The sequence below is a fragment of the Henckelia pumila genome, chromosome 2, assembly GCF_033568475.1.
Source record: "Henckelia pumila isolate YLH828 chromosome 2, ASM3356847v2, whole genome shotgun sequence".
Taxonomy (NCBI): Eukaryota; Viridiplantae; Streptophyta; class Magnoliopsida; order Lamiales; family Gesneriaceae; genus Henckelia; species Henckelia pumila.
In genome coordinates, this window is record NC_133121.1 from 122,896,256 (window position 1) to 122,910,272 (window position 14,017).

General features: G+C 32.9%; 1 long non-coding RNA gene and 3 other non-coding genes across 5 annotated transcripts; all 4 read left to right on the top strand.

Moving 5' to 3' along the window:
• Window positions 1-8,295: 8,295 nt before the first annotated feature.
• On the top strand, window positions 8,296-8,376 carry LOC140885987 (small nucleolar RNA R16). The gene has a single exon (XR_012151397.1). It is a non-coding gene; the product is annotated as a small nucleolar RNA R16 (small nucleolar RNA).
• A 721-nt stretch (window positions 8,377-9,097) lies between these two features.
• LOC140885986 (small nucleolar RNA R41) lies at window positions 9,098-9,188 on the top strand. Its single transcript, XR_012151396.1, has one exon. It is a non-coding gene; the product is annotated as a small nucleolar RNA R41 (small nucleolar RNA).
• A 100-nt stretch (window positions 9,189-9,288) lies between these two features.
• Window positions 9,289-9,362, top strand: LOC140885994 (small nucleolar RNA Z155). Its single transcript, XR_012151404.1, has one exon. It is a non-coding gene; the product is annotated as a small nucleolar RNA Z155 (small nucleolar RNA).
• A 1,371-nt stretch (window positions 9,363-10,733) lies between these two features.
• LOC140884173 (uncharacterized) lies at window positions 10,734-12,980 on the top strand. 2 transcript variants are annotated; one of them, XR_012150573.1, is made up of 4 exons: window positions 10,734-11,149; window positions 11,249-11,289; window positions 11,421-11,563; window positions 12,647-12,980. It is a non-coding gene; the product is annotated as an uncharacterized lncRNA (long non-coding RNA). The 2 variants fall into 2 exon arrangements; XR_012150572.1 differs by having other exon boundaries at window positions 10,734-11,289.
• The last annotated feature ends 1,037 nt before the right edge of the window (window positions 12,981-14,017 follow it).

The following is a 14,017-nucleotide window of genomic DNA, read 5'->3' on the forward strand; positions in this document are numbered from 1 at the left end:
TTAGTAACATAATCCAGGCTTAAATCTGTAGTGATACAACCAAATCGAAATCTTAAACAGTAAACATTATACAGCTATATCGAATACTGATGTATAATAAAATCCTCAAAGCTCCTGCTCCCTAGTCCTGCCTTGAACTACCAGCTCCATCCATCCTGCGACCTGCCCCATGGAATAGGGTGTCCAAGATAACAACTAGGACGTGAGCGCTAACGCCCAATACATAGACATGAGTAAACATATGTATATAGTGCATGCAACATGATGACTGGTACAGGGTCATCTGAAAAATCATGCTCAGAACCGACGCCACATGAGTGCTGCCACCGCACGGATCAACCTCTGGGTGCAACCACACCCGTCTAGTACACCAGAGTAGACAGACATAAATTCCCCCGCCGTCGCGGTACTCTCAGTGACAGACTATCGAGTATAGAGCTGAGCGGCTCTATAGTCAGGTATAACAAGGTATAGGCTCAACGTGTATATGCACATGACATATGGATATAGAAAGCGGTAAATCATATATCATGCCATATAATAATGCCAAATAAATGCAACATATAAACATGTATACTCGCTGGCAATCTCAGTCAATGTGTACGTACCTCTAGGCTAGTTCAAGTATAATAGGATCCTAGGTTCCAAGCCTATATTCAAAAGTTCACCGTATCACTACATAATTTCTATAAGCCTTAACTAAGCTAATAAGTACTCCCAAAACTTAAATAGATTCCCGGACCATACCTTCGTCCGTAGTTAGCCCTTTGGAGTCGCTAGTCCCGGATGACTATAACCACACCTTGGTTATTCCAGAACCTCTATTATAACCGATAGGGCCCTCAAGTGTATAACTCACACTATATAACTGAAGAAAGAAACTCGGGAATTCGTATTTCAGAAATGAATCTGAGAAGCCCTATTTATAGACAAAATTCCCGGCCAGGATCGGAACTTCCGATTTCGGGATCGGAGCTTCCGATCCAGCTCATTGCGTGCATGCAGGACACGCTAGGATCGGAACTTCCGATCCGACGATCGGAGCTTCCGATCTCACCCCCGATCAACACTTGTCAAAACTCGCGGCTGAGTCATCGGGCAAAGCTGGCAGCCGGAGATCGGAACTTCCGTTCCTGGATCGGAGCTTTCGATCTCGGTGCTTTCGCTGAGCTTCCGAAGTGGCTGGGATTGAAACTTCCGATCTGGGTTCGGAGCTTCCGATCCGGCCCAAAGTCAAAAGCCCAAATTCTCTTCCGAAGTCCAATAACACTCCGAAATTACTAACCCTTAATCATGTTTAACATATTATTATCTTAAAATGGAACCTGGGTTACTACATGTTAAGACGACATCCCACACTCCCGGTAAGGGATACGACAAGTATAAAAGCCTCTAAGGTTTTTAAACATTATAATCATATTTGTATAATGTCATGTTATTATATAAAAGGTTGTCTATGACACCGATCTTATAATAATGTGATATGATAAACTATACCTGACTTTATACTAACTATATTGGTATAATTTCACAATATTATATAAAAGGCTGTCTACGACACCGATCTTATAATAATGTGATATGATATACATAATTATTTAATTATGATTATCATTATATGCATTGTATCATTATCACAAATTTTTATTCAACACATACTCGATTTTTCTTTACCCCCAACGGTCACAAACGGCTAGTTTTTTGCCTATAAATATTTTCACTCAAATTCATTTTCAATCACACCAAAATTCATTCTTCATCTCAAAACATTTTCTCCTCGGTTTTTTTCGAAAAAGAAGAAGATGGAATTTTTGGCTTTTCTAAGGATATTTTTCATAACGATTATGATCATCATGCTCACGAGTTTTGTACTCACCAGCGATTTTCCACCACATGCTTTTTCTCTATTTGTACACTTACTTGTACTCATCGTTTATCCATTATTTTGTATTGTCATATTAATGGAAATTAACTAATAAAATGCATTGTTATTTTTCTAGTATCACCATGTCAAATTTGGCAAAGCTTGAATTCGTTGCACTCGATATCACTGGAAAAAATTATATGTCATGGACTCTTGATGTTGAGATGCATCTTGAGTCATTGGGTCTAAGTGAAAGCATTAAAGAAAATAATATATCAACCTCACAAGATAAAGCAAAAACTATGATTTTCTTGCGCCGACATCTTGATGAAGGGTTGAAATGTGAGTATCTCACAGAAAAAGACCCAATGACTTTATGGAAAGGGCTGAAAGAAAGATTTGAGCATATAAGGGAAGTGATACTCCCGATCGCCCGTGATGAATGGAATACGTTGAGATTCCAAGACTTTAAAAAAGTCAGTGATTATAATTCTGCGATCGAATAGTCTCGCAATTAAAATTTTGTGGACTTGAAGTCACAGAGATGGAAATGCTTGAGAAAATATTTTCCACTTTTCACGCATCGAATATAACTCTACAACAACAGTATGGAGTGCGTGGATTTTCGAGATATTCCGAACTAATCGCATGTCTTCTTGTGGCGGAAAAGAACAACGAATTGTTGGTAAGAAATCATCAATCCCGACCCACTGGATCAACGGCATTTCCTGAAGCAAATGTCGTAATGAAAAATGAAAACCAAATTCAAAGGAATAGACCAGATTTTGGTCGTGGACGAGGTCGAGGACGTGGGCGTGAACGTGGACATAGAAATGACCGTGGTCGTGGACACGGTCGTGGATATGAAAATAATCGAGATAGTTATTTCAGTAACTCATCTCAAAAGAGCGTCACGCAACACCCACTAAAAAGGCAGCATGAAAACATGAGTGAAAATGAAAATCACTCAAAAAGAACCGAGAGTGTTTGTTATAGATGTGGCACTCCGGGACATTGGTCACGAACTTGTCGAGCCCCCGAGCACCTTTGTAAGCTCTATAAAGAATCGATAAAGGGGAAAGAAAAAGAGACCAATTTTGTTGAAAATAGTGACCATTTAATTGGTTCAACTAGTTTCAGTGCTGAAGATTTTTGAATGATTTCGAAGACATTGATTAAAAGATTGGTGGGACTAGATTGTAACAAATTTGTATTTTTCATGCATTTTTGTATTATAAAGCATGTTATATTTTACATTTGTATTGTACTTAATTTTTCTTTATTACATTTTTGTGAAGTTTGATATGGAAAATGCTATGAGCAAACATGGAAATAATATCATGAAAATTTGCATACCGGATAGTGGTACAACGCACACTATTCTGCGAGATGAAAGATATTTCTTGGAGCTAAAACCAACAAAAACAATGGTGAATACAATATCAGGTCCTGTAGACTTGATTGAAGGTTTTGGTAAAGCGAAATTTTTGTTACCTAATGGTACGAAATTTTTGTTACCTAATGGTACAAAATTTTTGATAAATGATGTTTTATATTCACCACGATCGAAAAGAAATTTGTTGAGTTTTAATGACATATATTCTCATGGGTATGATACTGAGACAATGACTGATGGAAATCAGAAATATATGTGTCTTACCACATATAAGTCACGAAAGAAATTTGTAGTTGAGAAACTACAAATGCTCCCTACTGGATTGCATTCATTATACACATATAAGTCCAATTGAATCAAATATGGTGATGGATAATTCATCAATATTAACAAATTGGCATGATCGATTGGGACATCCTGGTTCAACAATGATGCGAAGAATTATTGAAAATACACATGGTCATCGACTGAAAGACCAGAAGATCTTTCAGAATAATAAGTTTCAATGTAAAACATGTTCACTTGGAAAACTTATTATAAGACCATCACCAGCTAAAATCCAAACTGAATCACCCATATTTCTTGAACGTATTCAGGGTGATATTTGTGGGCCAATTCATCCACCATGTGGACCATTTCGATACTTTATGGTATTGATCGATGTCTCTAGCAGATGGTCACATGTATGCTTATTGTCAACTCGGAATGTGGCATTTGCAAGATTGATGGCTCAAATAATAAAATTGCGAAATCAATTTCCCGATTATACAATCAAGAAAATAAGGCTTGATAATGCTGGAGAATTTACATCCCAGACTTTCAATGATTATTGTATGTCAATGGGAATCACTGTTGAACATCCTATAGCTCATGTTCATACGCAAAATGGATTAGTTGAATCATTGATTAAACGTCTACAACTGATTGCTAGACCAATGATTATGAAAACAAAACTCCCTATTTCTATATGGGAACATGCAATTTTACATGATGCGGCATTAATTCGCATCGGACCAAGTGCATATCATAAATTCTCCCCATTGCAACTTGCATTTGGTAAAGAACCAAATATCTCTCATCTAAGAATTTTTGGATGTATGGTGTATGTGCTTATTGCACCACCTCAACGATAAAAAATGGGTCCTCAAAAAAAAATCGGTATTTATATCGGTTATGATAGTCCATCAATCATTCGATATCTTGAGCCTCAGACAGGCGATGTGTTTACAGCACGTTTTGCTGATTTTCATTTTAATGAAGAAATCTTCCCAGTGTTAGGGGAAGAAAATAAACACATCGAAAAAGAAATCACATGGTATGTACCATCATTGTTACATTTGGATCCAATGACCAAACAATGTGAGAAAGATGTACAGCAAATTGTGCACTTGCAAAGAATTGCAAATCAAATGTCAGATGCATTTGCAGACACAAAAGGGGTAACAAAATCATATATACATGCTGTAAATGCCCCTGCTCGAATTGAAATTCCAAAGAAACAAATTGAAGACACTCATGATGTCATAAAACGCTTGAAGCGTGGAAGGCCAGTCGGTTCCAAGGATAAAAATCCTCGGAAAAGAAAAGGCATAGAGAAGCACGATGATCATAAAATAGAAAATGGTGTTTCAGAAGAAACACATGATGATAAAAATGTTCTGTCAGAACCACAAACTGACGAGAATCGTGAAATCTCTATCAATTATATTAATACTGGAAAAATATGGAACCGAAAAGACATAGAAGATATTGATGAGATATTTTTTTATAATGTGGCTTGTGACATCATAAATGAAAATGAGGATCATGAACCAAAATCTTTTGGTGAATGTAAAACTCATCATGATTGGGCCAAATGAAAAGATGCCATCCAGGTTGAATTGGATTCGCTGAATAAACGTAATGTTTTTGGACCTATAGTCCTCACACCTGAAGGTGTAAAACCTGTTGGATACAAATGGATTTTTATTCGAAAGCGAAATGAGAAAAATGAAATAGTCAGATATAAAGCTAGACTTGTTGCACAAGGTTTTTCTCAAAGGCCTGGAATTGATTATGAAGAAACGTATTCTCCTGTTATGGATGCAATTATGTTTCGATATTTGATTAGTTTGGCAGTGTCTGAAAATTTGGAAATGTGTCTTATGGATGTTGTTACAGCTTACTTATACGGATCACTTGATAGTGATATATACATAAAAATCCTTGAAGGATTTAAGATGCATGAAGCACAAAGTTCAAAACCCAGAGAATTTTATTCTGTAAAATTGCAAAGATCATTATATGGGTTGAAGCAATCAGGCCGAATGTGGTATAATCGGCTAAGTGATCACTTGATGAAAAAGGGATATGTAAATGATCCAATATGCCCTTGTGTTTTCATCAAGAAAACAACATCCGGATGTATAATTATTGCTGTATATGTTGATGATTTAAACATCATTGGAACGAATAAAAAAATTCAAGAAGTTATGATGTACTTGAAAGAAGAATTTGAAATGAAGGATCTTGGAAAAACCAAGTACTGTCTGGGTTTGCAAATCGAACAAAAAAATGTGGAATTTTTGTTCACCAGGCAAATTATACAGAAAAGATCCTTAAACTTTTTAATATGGATAAATCAAATCCATTAAGTACTCCATGTAAGATCATTAAACATAGAAAAGGATCCATTCCGTCCATGTGAGGATGATGAAGTTATTCTTGGTCCAGAAGTACCATATCTAAGTGCCATTGGTGTCCTTATGTATCTTGCAAATTGCACTAGACCTGATATATCTTTTGCTGTAAATTTATTGGCAAGAATCAGTTCATATCCAACAAAGAGGCACTGGAACGGAATTAAACATATATTTCGTTATCTACGAGGAACGACAGATTTGTGACTTTTGTACTCAAAAGGCACCAATCAAAGTATCATTGGTTATGCTGATGCTGGATATTTATCTGATCCACATAAGGCACGTTCCCAAATCGGATATGTATTTACTCGTGGAGGCACCGCAATTTTTTGGCGTTCACAGAAACAAACACTCGTAACAACTTTATCAAATCACGCCGAGATTATTGCATTACATGAAGCAAGTCGTGAATGTGTGTGGTTAAAATCAATGACACAACATATCCAAACTTCTTGTGGATTATCAATAGACAAGAAGCATGTGACGTTGTATGAAGACAATGCTGCTTGTATTTCTCAAATGAAAGAAGGATACATAAAAAGTGATAGAACCAAACATATCCCCCCAAAGTTCTTTGCCTACACTCAAGAGCTTGAGAAGAATAAAGATATTGATATCTGTTACATTCAATCAAGTGAGAACTCATCAGATCTCTTCACAAAGGCACTTCCCACGACGATATTCAGAAAGCATATATACAACATTGGGATGCGCAATCTACGGAATATGTGAAGAATCACTCATATTAACATGAGGGGGAGTTTACGTGGCTGCACTCTTTTTTTCTTGCTATGATTTTTATCCCACTGGGTTTTTCCTAGTAAGGTTTTTAACGAGGTAACATAAAACACGTAATAAAGACAATCATCATATGACGATCATCATCACAAGAGGGAGTGTTGAAAATATATTATATTATATTAGAATTGTTGAAAATTGAGTTGTATTATTTTGAAAATTAGTGTGTGATGATGTAGATGATGATGATTTAATTTTTGGACTAATCTCCCATTGAGATCTATAAATAGGTCTCTCCATTTGTGTAAAAAAACACAATTTGAGAGAATAAATTTAAAGTGTGGAGTTTGAGAATATTTTGAGTTTTTGAATTTTATAAATTTTACTTTTCACGACAGATTTCAAATATTTGAATTTGTAATGACTTTGACCAATTCAATTATTGTTTATTAAATGGATAAATTTGTTCACCTTTAACTTATTTAAATACAATACTAATGATTAAGATGAATCTGAAATCTATCAAAACTGGATGTTATCTAAACCCAACATTCAAATCTTTTAGAATCAAATATTTTCATCAAAGTACAAACCTTGCATGATTTTATTATGTAATCTCTATGACGTGAACTTAAACATGCATTATCTCCACTTTATCCAAATTTCCTCGAATCCATCCCAAAAACCACAATTTTTTTTTAAAAAATCATTGTTTTTGTTTTAATAGTTTGAATTATACTCGATCATTAACAAAAGACTTGTCCCGTCTTAAAATCAGACAACATCATAAATATAATTTTACACATAAAACCGTAATTTTTAAAAACAACTAACCGACTCTACATGACTATTCATATTGATAGATTAATTTTTTTTTTAAAAAAAACCACACATTGATCAGCACTTGAAATATCCATAAACATATATTTAGAAGAATAAAACTAAAATTGTTAAAAAAAAGAATAAAACTATAATAAATCCTCAATTAATTAATAGGAGCAATATGCAAATGGACACAAATAGGCATGACGGCCCAAACCCTAATTTTCCAAACCCCTTATTTAAACAACCAAACGAATCGCCTACCAATGCCATCTGCTTCCGCCCCGCATCCTCCCCGCTTCTCTGCAGAAGGTTCTTGTCCCCGTGAAGTATGATATATTTTTAAGAATTTTAGTTTTTAGATAGATTAGATAGATTTATATGGATCTAGAATCCAATTCTGCATCTGGTTTACCCTCTCCTTGTACATGAAATCGAAGTATGCTTGGAGATATAACTGATGCACATACTCAATCGGATGGCTTACCAGCCCATTGCACGCACTCTGATTGCATTGCCATGGTGTCAAATGGACCTTCCTAAATCTCTTCACTTTTGCCAAAAGATTTTCTTTTGGGGTGAAAGGAAGATTGACACGAAGGGTGATTTGATTTTTGGTACTGCTTTATGCGGTTTATTTGTGAATTTTAGCTGACTTATTGGTTTTTCACGATGGGTTTTCCGTGCTTGAAATCATTCTGCTACTAGTTTGTATGCTATTAGCTGTTACGATGAATTTTAAAGCGCATACAATGAAACGTGGATTAATTTACTTGAATTTTCTTGTTGGATTGGAAGGCAAATGATGTAATATTTCTTATCCTACACACCGAAAGATGATGTAGACTCAACTCCGCTTATTATCTGATGCCTTCAGTTGTCTCTTCAGAAAAAGTGTTAATCTTTTGTTTGGATTGTCAATGATTTTGGATTTCAAATACACGATTATTTTATTTGTTTGAATGGTGTTGGTTTTATCTGAATCTCCAAAAGGAATTCTATTTGTTTTTTTTTAATTATGTATCAAATACTAAGTTTTTGCCTGTTGGATTTAGTAATTCCTTACAATCTGATCAAAGCCTGGGAAGGTTGAATTAAGGAAAAAAATTTGAATTTTTTTTTAATCTTGAATGAGTAATTTCTGAAGATGATGCACAGTTCAACTCAATCTGAGTTGAATTTTAGTGCATTCCTGTTCCTCAGATAATTCTATGAATCCCAACAATATTCAAAGATGAGAAACAGCAGACGGGCGGTCAGAATCTGATGCTGTGTTGATTGTCTGCCTAGTTCCTCTTAAGGAATTTCTCTGAGAACATTTTGGATTTATGGATTTCCGTTTGTCTATGGATCTGCAAATGATAGGTTTCTGAATGATGCATCTTCAAATATATAGTGTTATGATAATTTACTGTTTTATTCTTCTTTTCATTCTGCAGTGATGAACTATTTCAATTATGTCTGGACATATGAAACTTGTTCATGATTGTTTATCCGAGTTCTGAGCAACCATCAAGTTCTATGTTTGTTGTAGTTTTGCTGATTTTCTCGACAATTTTCATTTGAGCATTCTACCAATTTGTGAAAGTGGCTGAGTGGAAGGCTATGATGTTTAAAAACTACCTATTTTCTGAGGGTGATTTTCCCTCTGATTATAGAAACCAATGGATCCTTCTGAAGCCTATTTCCACTCACATACTCGATCAATGCACTCACATACTTGATCTGATGTTAAATATTTGAAGTTTTCTATCTTCGATTTTGTTTATTTGTCGAGTTTTCCGGGTCATTGAGGTGAGGATAGCCTATTCGGATGTCCTGTGACGATATTAAAAAACAGACTACAATTATCTGATCAATGATTCTTGTTTTATGAAAGAAAACTTCATTCTCAATCTTATGATTTTGTTTCCTCTTTTTTTTTTTTTCATGAAGCTCCCCGTGATAGTAATATATAAATTTTGTTTCAGCCTTGTCTGAATTCAACTGTTGAAAATTTATTAGCTTTTGAGGGAGTTTTAATGTAATTGGCTATCGCACATACATTTTACCCAAAACAAATCTACATTTATACTTGTGCTTTGAAATTTGAATTATGCATGAATTCGAACCATAGTCTCACTCCTTCGGTCCATAATTAATTAAGTAAATCAATATGTTATATAATTTATTACTCAAATTACTTATTAATATCAATTTCTCGCTTGCCTTTATTACAATATGATAATAATTCTTAGTATTTATGGAAATATTAGAATATAATAAACAAAATTTTACTTTGATTGATGCTATTGTTGAGAACTTCGACTCCAATACCCTCACTGCCGGCTGGAGGCCAAGATTTGGTGTACCTTGCAATTTCATGTGGGTCTGGCATGAAATGGGCCAAATCTTTGTTATCCTATCCATTCTACATTAGCCCAACTGGAGGATTATTGTTATACAACAAAAAATTTCGGTAATTGAAATTTGGTGTATGAGGATTTATTTTTCACAAGAGTTTTCATTTTAAAAGTTTTAATTAAAAATTGAAAATTCTAAATCAATAATCACGTATAGTTATTTTAAAAACAAAAAATTTAAAATTTCACATATGTACAAAACAAAAAAAATTAAATGAAACAAAAAGTATTGATAATATCTTATTAAATTTTAAATTTAAACAAAAAATTAGTATGTTATCAAATATCATATATATAAAACAAATTTTTAATTGAAATACAAAAGGCATCCGGTCAAATTTAAAATTTTTGAATTGAAAATTGGTATATTGTTATATATAATATTCATCAAAATTTACAAAATTAGCAAAAATTATAAAATATTAATTGCATCCAATCAAACTTCAATATTAAACTCAAAATTGGTATATTATTATATATAACAATTACATATTTTTTTACATATATGTAAAAAAAATTAATCGAAATTAAAAATTATCAATAACATCCAATCAAATTTTAAATTTAAATAAAAAATTGGTATATTTTATATATAATAATAATATAATATTTATGAAAATTTTAACACATGTATATGAACATAAAATTTAACTGATTGAATCGAAAATTGATAGATTATTATATATAATAATATTGATGTAAATTCTCATTTATATATATATATTATATATATATATATATATATATATATATATATATATATATATATATCTTTTATTATTTATTAAGTTTAAGCATCACATAAAAACTGACTTTTGTAGTTTGTTGTCTTGGTCTGTTTTTTAATTTTCCAAAAAAAAACCCTCCGCCACTTTCCTTTCAATTCTGTTGTATTTGTCCCATCTACCCACGTCCTTTTTCTGCCTCAAATGAAAAAGCATCAGTTTTTTCTCCAAAATTCTCCCAAAATAGTTGCACAGAAATCTCGCAAAGCAAACATGACAGTTTCTGCCTCGAGAAAAAAATCAGATCTATCGTCTGTTTATTTTTCTTCTAGCCAACAAAAACCCACCCCCATTGTCACAGATCATACAAGCAGAACCAATTTTTTAACCCACCCACACCCATTGCAGCGTGAACTTTTTAATTTATTTCGAATAAAAGAACGCCCAAATCGTTATGTAAGAATCTCTTTAACAACGCCCTGTTTTCTTATTTAATTCACATCATTTGTTGATTTTTTCAGGTAATTCTTTCATCTATTGATTTGTTATTTCAAATCTAAGCGCAAAAAACTGAAATTTGTTTTTTACCCACGACTTTCATGATCTTCGTTGGGTTACAGGGCCGCACGCCGATCATCCTACAAGGCCGCATTTTGTTCATGTAAGTGACTCTTCAACTACAGTATGTTTTGCCTCACTTCTTTGTTATTCATAATTTAGGTTAAAAATGAAATTTATGTTCACATCTCACAAAAACCATTAATTTGAGAATGTTTTGTGTTGTTTATTTAGATTTTTTAATTTGGACAAATGACAAACCCAATTGGCGTGACCAAGATAGTGACTACATTTGGATAACAGGGTCAGATGATAATATCAGTGGTTGTATGATTTAGATTGGTTTGCCTTGGACCAAAGAACTTGGTTTCTATCAGGTAATTGTTTAATATGATTGAACTTTACATTGTTTACAGTTATTTTTTAGCTTCCATTAGTTTACTCATAATCTTTGTCCCCCACCCCTTTTGGTTCTGTTGTTTGTCCAATTTCTCGATAATATTCCAACTACTGAAAGCATAGATGTCATAGTCATATCTATGTTACTTGAAAATATTATGTGTTGTATGTCAATTTTAAAATTAATAGGATAACTGTTCTATTGTCTTTAAAATTTATATGTCAGGTTTTCAAACCTTTACCTTTTATGACCAAACATACTTTTAAAACTTCCATTCAATCACTTTGTCATTGAATGTATACTATTTTTTATTGCTCTACGTTAGGATTTGAGTTCTGATCAAACTTTTTGTTCCCTAATCGTTCAGTTTGTGTTTTGGAATGATTGTAATGTTGTTTATGTTTGATATGCTTGCTTTCAAATTTTCGTGTGCTTCTGGTTTACACCGCTATCTATATAACTTTGCATAAATATTAGATTTAACCTTTCTCTCTTGGTACTTTTCCCATGTCACAAGTAATAAATAACTTGGCAAAAAGAATGCAAGCTGAAGGCGTGCAACATGACGTCTTTACCATTACGGTCTCGGATTACAAATATTTTTTTTAATACCGGGAAATATGATTATTAAGTGCTTTTCATATTCGATATTAGGAATAATGTTTTTGTTTTTTTTCTTGACATGAAAATATGAGGCTAATTTGGTTAGCCTCATTGTTAAGTGAATAATTTTTGTATATTTATAGATGTCATTGTTATGTGACTAGATATATTATTCATGGTTTTGTAATAGATCTCGTGGTTTCAGAATTCAGATTATCATTTTTCATATATTTTTCAAGTAAGAGTTGCATAAATGTATTCTGCTATCAACTTTTAATTCAAGAATGATGGAGTGAGCGTAATGTTGTGTCATTTCAAATTTTGAGTTATTATTATTTTGATGATTTGGACTAATTGGATTAATGTTCGATTAAATTCAAAAACTTTCTTCCAGTTGGATTTATTTGTAGTTCTGTTAGTATTCTAAACTTGTTTTCATTTCTTTGTTATTTTGAAGGGGAACTTATTGGTTGAATTTCTGAAATGGTGAATGATATACTTAAATTTTCATCGAAATATTGAGATTTCATTGTTCTAATCTCAAGCACGTTCAACGGACCGAGGATATGCAAGCCACAACCCCTTATGATTGGCTGCAACCTTCAGTGACGTAGAGCTATGGAATTCAAGAGGGAACCTCATTTTCCATCTAAAAGTCATGTGATTCTAGGCAGCGAATTTGTAAAAGTTTCGTTGCAATTTAGGTTAAATATCGAGTATTCATTTTTTTTATTAGAGTTTATGTCCCATATGTTTAATTTCTTATTTCATAACTACAAATTTTTTTAAGTTTTTTGTCGTAGTCCTTTGTAATTTGATATTAAATTATTACGCATTTCAATTTCATATATTGTTGATGTCATCAACAAAGTACTGGAATTAACTATTGAATTAATCTTATCTTAAATTTTAAAATATACAAACATAATAAATACATATTTGTTTTGGCTCCACACGCAACGCGTGTGAAACGATCCTAACTCTATAATTAATAAATAAATATGCGGAAAAGTTTTTTTTTTTTTACTTACTAAATAAAATATGTACAAATATGCCCATACATATATGCACATAATAAAAAGATTTAAAAATAAATAAATAAATAAATAACTCAAATAAAAATGCATTCCTTAATAAAATAAATATCTGAGTCAAATATTGAATTAAAATACTGCATAAATAAAATGATTAAAGTTTGCATGCACTGAAAATATTTAAATAAAATATTTCAAACCCAACCACTGAAAAATACTTAAAAATGTGTAACATGCTGACATATTCAAAAACATGCAACGTGACTCAGACATCTATCACGGTCACGGGGATCACTGCCAGTCTGCTCATACGTCCTCGCCTCCGGTGGGTACTACATCCTCCTCTACGTACTCACCTGCACCATACCAGTGTAGTGAGCCTAGAGGCCCAACATTCTAACATAACAAGGGTTTAAAATAATTTAAATCAATTTAATATTAATACATAACATATACATGAAGGTGCATGCTTAAAAACATCATAACATATCATAACTTAAATTATCTTAAATAACATAACACATAAATATTGTTGAGCAAATTATTTTCTAACATCGCATGGTTGTATCCGTAGTGTAACCTTAAATCATATATTAAATACTGATCAGCGTGGAAACCAACGTACGTGGCGGTGACGAATCACCTCTTAAATTGGCAGTAAACTGCCCTTCAATAGTTCACATATGGGGACGAATCCCCCTCAAATCTTAAATTATCACACTACTTCAACTTCCAACATAAAATATTTTCTTATTGCTCAACCTTAAACATTTAATCGTACATAAAATTAATTT